We start from the raw sequence: 6,000 nt of genomic DNA, 5'->3' as shown, positions 1-6,000 counted from the left end.
GTGGATATTCATGTATTCTAGGGATTTAAAGACTATGAGGGTTCTCAAAGGTAGATTGTTCGTTGGTTGTAGACGGTGACGGTATGTTGAGAGGTAAGGGTTCTCAAAGGCAGATTGTTTGTTGCTTGTAGACGGTGACGGTATGTTGAGAGGTTGACAGCTGTGTGAATGTGTTAAATATAGGTTAATGTGGACTTTTCAGAGGTTCTCTACCTATTTCGTGCATATCGGAATTGATTTTGAGGCCATTGGTAGGCCTAATGAGAATGTGTGTTCTACATCGGGTTGGCTTTGTTTACTCAGCCCATTTACTATTGAGGGAGTGTCATATGTTATAGTTGATCATATTCTTTTTCTTATATTTTCCATGTATTACTCTCCTATGCTATAGTGATTTGTGAGACTGTTGACTATTTACACACATGATGTGGTTCTATTTGGGCCTTGTGGCGGAATTCGAGCGAGATGGCCCTTGGTGTTAAAGGGTTGGTAGTGCCTTGGTTATGGTCTTCCTGCTTGTGGTATATTGATGAGTGTGGATTTTGACCACTTTAATACCTTCATGCTCTAGTTTTAGTCCTAAAATATGGATTTATGTTCCCAAAACTAATGAAAGTATGCAAATTGCAGGAATATTGGAGATTTTGACTCTAATGAAGAAATCCAACTCAAAAAGGAGTGTTCCTATCACGACCCAAACCGATGGGCCGCGATGGGCACCCGGTACCTTACTCAACTAAGTACCAACGTAACGTATCTTTCTTATTACATCATCATACACACATGATATACGGGCCTAATAGGCCAACATGATCATTTATAAACTTTAAATATAGGCCTACAAGGCCGTACAATATTTCACGTATACGGCATATGTCTACAAGCATCTAAGAGTACATAAATGACATAAAGGTCAGGACAGGGCCCTGTCATACTAATCAGTACATGTCATAATCATACTGACCACATAAGCAACTCCGGAGCAAATGGAGCGCACCAGCACCTTCCGCTGAGTTGATAGCCTACTTCGAGGACTCTCGACCTATCTATCAAGACCTGCGGGCATGAAATGCAGCATCCCCAGGCAAAAGGGACGTCAGTAAAAATAATGTACCGAGTATTTTAGGAAGGAAAATCAGTAAATAATAGACATGAGAGAAACATAGAGTAAAAGACTTGACAAGTATGTTTGCATAGCTCTGTGAATCATTTCATTTTTATAATGTCATGCATATACGTATAAATGTCATATCATGCATAGTTATATAACATCATCAAGCCTCTGAGGACATCCCATCATATCATTTCGGCCACTGTGGGTAAATCATCAACGTATACCAGCTGATCAGGTGGTGGTGCGTATATAACGCCATAACCTTTCCCATATCCCATATATATATATATATATACGCGTATATAATGCCATCTGGTCATGGGTCAATGTGCATGTATAAATGCATGAAATGCATATGGAATACATTAATAAAATCTCTTAGTACGTCATAAGACCATTACGCCTCTAATTAATATCATGAAATAAACTTTACCAACTTAAGTTTTTTTTGAGACCCATGAACAGATGATAAAATAATATGACACGTGGGGAATCAAGAACATAAGCATCTCTAATATTTCTATGAATAGAGTCATGTATGGAAATTGTGAATTTTCTCATTTCGTTTGTGTCGTATGGATCATGCCAAAAGAAATAAGGGATAGCCTTAACATACCTGGATTAGGGAAAAGTCTGTATGATGTTCTTGGAAAAGGTTGCACCGTACTCCTTTAGAATCGTAAAATCTCACGTTATAGCTCCGACCATTGTAAATCATGTATGAAATCTCTCTGAAACGTGATGTTGTATCTTCACAACATTATTTGTGTAAATCACGTTGAAGAAGGCCTAAGGAATGCCAGAGTGCCTATATTTGTATGATTCACGTTCAAAAGGCTTAAGCTAGGTGAATCTTGTTAAATGTTATAATAAGGTGACACCTTGCCATGTATTTTATGAGTTGTTGATTAAACCTAGTTAGGAGAATAATCGAGAGAGGTTCTCCTAAAGACCAATCCACTACTATCTCCTGCATATCTTCAGTGATCTTAAATCATTTCATCTTGTGAGGTTGAGACTTAATCGAGAGAGGAGTTTCTACTAAACAATTGAATTAATAAACTCCTGAATTCGAGAGACTCACTTGAACATTGGAAGTGAATTATCTAGAGTTAAATCCAAACATTTGTCTCGCACCTATCCTATCAACCCTATCTTGTTCCAATTTATAACCTTCTTTGCTCACTACTTGCGTTGATTGTCATTAGCCAAAACTTTAGATTCTTAGTTAACTTTAGTTTTAATTACAGAAATCTCAATTGCTGATCATCTTGGATAGCAATCTAGCTATAAACTACAAAAATACTATTTAACTCCAATCCTTGTGGATACAATATTATATTTTACTATATTCATTTATTGAGCATATTTAAGTGTGTGTTTTTCGCTCGTCAAATTTTGACGTCATTGTCGGGGATTGGCAATCAATAGTTGGAAATAGTTTTTAGTGCTAATTCAGGAATTTTTCTTTTTATTTTATTTTTCTCTTTTTAGTGTTGGTGTTCTTTGACTATGCGCATGCTACAGGATCGATTGGTGCATGACTCGGTCGTATGGGAATGAAGTGCAACCATACAAGCCAAAAAAAGAGATACAATTGCGATAGTTGAGGAAGGAAAAAATCTCCCTGAGTATATAGAGAAGGTTGGAAAATCCTCAACAAAGTAGAGCATGTCCGGAGATGATGATAATTTATATTTGGCTCGGATGGAGGCAACTTAACGAAGAGAAAAAGCTGAAAGGGATGCTGAAGAAGAAGCTATTAGAGATATAGAAATCGCATATGAATAGGTGAGGACTCGGAGAATGGCACAGAATCAGCCCTTGGGTGCAGACCATATCGGAAACATAGCTCTCTGCCAAGGGTTATCAAGTGTTAGACCACCCCCCCAGTTGCAGTTAATAATTTCGAGTTGGAGCAAGGGTTACTTCAAACCCTTCAAAATTGTTGTGTCTTCAGAGGAAAGTAGAACGAAGATCCAAACAATCATCTAATGGACTTCGAGGACATAATGAACACCTTTCACTATAATGGTGTGTCACAAGATGCAGTTTACCTAAGGACATTCCCCTTCATTCTCAAAGATGATGCAAAGCATTAGCTTCGGATCTTGACCCAGAGATCAATTAGAACATGAGAGGAGATGACCAAAACATTTCTTGCTATATATTTCTCCTCAGCTAAGACGGGCAAGTTTAGAAGAGAAATCCATAACTTCCGGCATAATGAGACTGAGACTGTATTTGAAGCTTGGGAGAGGTTTAAGGAGATTGTGCGAAAGTGTCAACATAGCGGAGTTGAACACTGGAGGCAACTCCAGGACTTTTGGGATGGATTGACATCGACCTCACGTAGAACATTGAGCAATGCTGCTGGAGATCCATTGATGAAAAAGACTGCAGAAGAGATAGTCACAATTCTAGATGAGTTATTTGAAGATGAAAATCAGTGGCCCTCAAAGATTGCTGAAAGAAGAAGATCAACCGGTGTTCACCAGGTTAATACTAACACATCTATGCAGGTACCACTTGATGCCATGGCAAATGAAATAAGGAATCTTACCTTAGCCTCAGTACATAACAAGCCTCATGCAGCAAGTGATATATGTCGAAGAGGACACCCTACTCATGAGTGTCAAGCTACCATGGAGGAAGTGAATGTTGTGGGTAATTATAATTTCAATGCAATGGGTCCGAAGCACCCCGATCTTTCATGGAGTTCACCTGGGGTACAACAAATGCATGGAAACAAAATAACTCCAGATTTCAGGAGAGGCCGCAGTCTCGGTCTCAACAGCCAATTTAGACTGGGTTATAAGATTTGACGAAGTCTTTCATTATCAAGATAGATGAGAGATTAAATGCTCATGGTGCAACTAATAAAGAACTTGGAATAGATTTGCGTAACATGGAGAGACAAGTGCAACAAATTGAAAATATATTGTCTAAAAGAATCCCTGGTACTCTGCTAGCTGATACTGAAAAGTATCCCAAAGAAACGGTAAATGGTGTGATCTTGAGAAGCACGCAAGTATTGAAAGATCCCACTCCAGTCCAAAAAGAGGTAATACCTAAAAAAGAAAGTGGGGATGAGCTAAAAATTGAAGATGGTAAGAAGAAAAAAGGTAAGAAGGGAGTAGAGAAAAAGAAGAAGGAGGAAACTTCAAGAAGGGAGGACTCTAATGAAGAGACCAAGCACATGCCTGCTTTAACTTTTCCCTAAAATCTCTATGTAGAATAGTTGGATGTGTGCACTAGTTAGGGCCTGTGGAATGGATCCCTACTTTGATTCAGACCCCGACTAGATATTCAGGGAAGTTTCCTCTACCTTATGCTCTTTAATTGTGTGGCATAGGGACATGCCACAACTTAAAATGTGGGGTGGGGGATATTGTATGTTGTAAGTATATTAGTGTTAGTTGTTGCTTTAGTTAGTTTGATTGTTTTTGCTTTTGTTAGTTTGAGTAGTAGAAACAAACTGAAAAAAACATAAACATTTTAAAATATTTTGTGCACATTGTTTTTCTGATGGTGACATTTGTGCACTTGTTGTTGTGTAGGGTGAATTGTGTTGTTGGGTTGTTCGGTGTGTTGTTGTGCTGAAAGTATATAGTTGAAGATCGTATGTGATCTTGTTGTTTTTTATGGACTTGGGGAAAGAAAGGAAAACAAGGGAGATGCTTCCCGTTTTAATAATAAATAAGCTTGTCGTTCGTTGTACGATAGTTGCATCTTTCATAGATTAACGATAGCATTATTATCATTGTTGTAGATTAAAGTGCGATGAGTCGATTTCAACGTGGTCATTGGATAGGCAAGTGATAAGGCATGTTAAGGCTATCTCTTCTTTCCTTTTAGAATGATCCATATGATACAAACGAAACGAGCAAACATGCAACTTTTACAAATGGCATTATATACACGTATATTATATGTATATGTGTTACGCGGAAAGGTTATGGTGTTATATATGCACCAGTCACCTGATCAACTGGCATATGTTTATGATTTCGCCCACTGAGGCCGAGATGATATGATGGGATGCCCTCAGAGTCTTGATGATGTTATGTACGCATAAACCTATGCATGATATGACATTTATACCCATATACATGACATTATGAAGATTTCATAATTGTTGAGCTCTTCAGACTTACAAATTGAGTCCTTTATTTTCTCGCATTACTGTTCAAATATTTACTAATTGCCCTTCAAAATTATTTTGTGATGACTGAATCATCCAAATCTATTATTTACACCCACATATATGTTTTTTAAATTCATAATGTTAAGCTATTATTTCTCAACATTTTACTGCATAATATTTTTTACTATTTATTAATCATTTTTATAAATTATTTTAAACAATATTTGCATATTTAATTTCATAGACCTATCCTAAACAAATTTTCGGACCCAAATACCAACCCATACCTCAAAAAACCTTGGCCTAATCCCCCTAGCCCAAACCAAATGACCCCTTTAATCATAACCCGGTCGAGACCCGTTCTACGACCCGCCCCGCTTCTCCTCTAATCTTGTCTGTTGATCTTAAATGCTCAAATGATCAATGACTCAATGCCATTACCCTATTTTAATCATCCCCGGTCCAAACCCTAACACCCATTCTTCGTAGACAACCTCCCCCAAATCCTCTAAACCCTCATCTCCTCTCTTCTAAAAGAACCCTAGCTGCCTCTCCCTTAAATCCCTCTCCTAATCCCGTTGATATTGGGATTCCATCATTATTTTCTTACCACATCTATGTTTCTCTACTACTGGTCATACATTTATGGTATTACAAAAGTACTTGCCCAATTTTGGCAAGTACCATCTCCAGATCAGATATCAATCGACTTCAATCTTTGAGATTTGGACAATATTTT

The sequence above is a fragment of the Nicotiana tomentosiformis genome, chromosome 8, assembly GCF_000390325.3.
Source record: "Nicotiana tomentosiformis chromosome 8, ASM39032v3, whole genome shotgun sequence".
NCBI lineage: Eukaryota > Viridiplantae > Streptophyta > Magnoliopsida > Solanales > Solanaceae > Nicotiana > Nicotiana tomentosiformis.
This window is presented reverse-complemented; position numbering follows the sequence as displayed.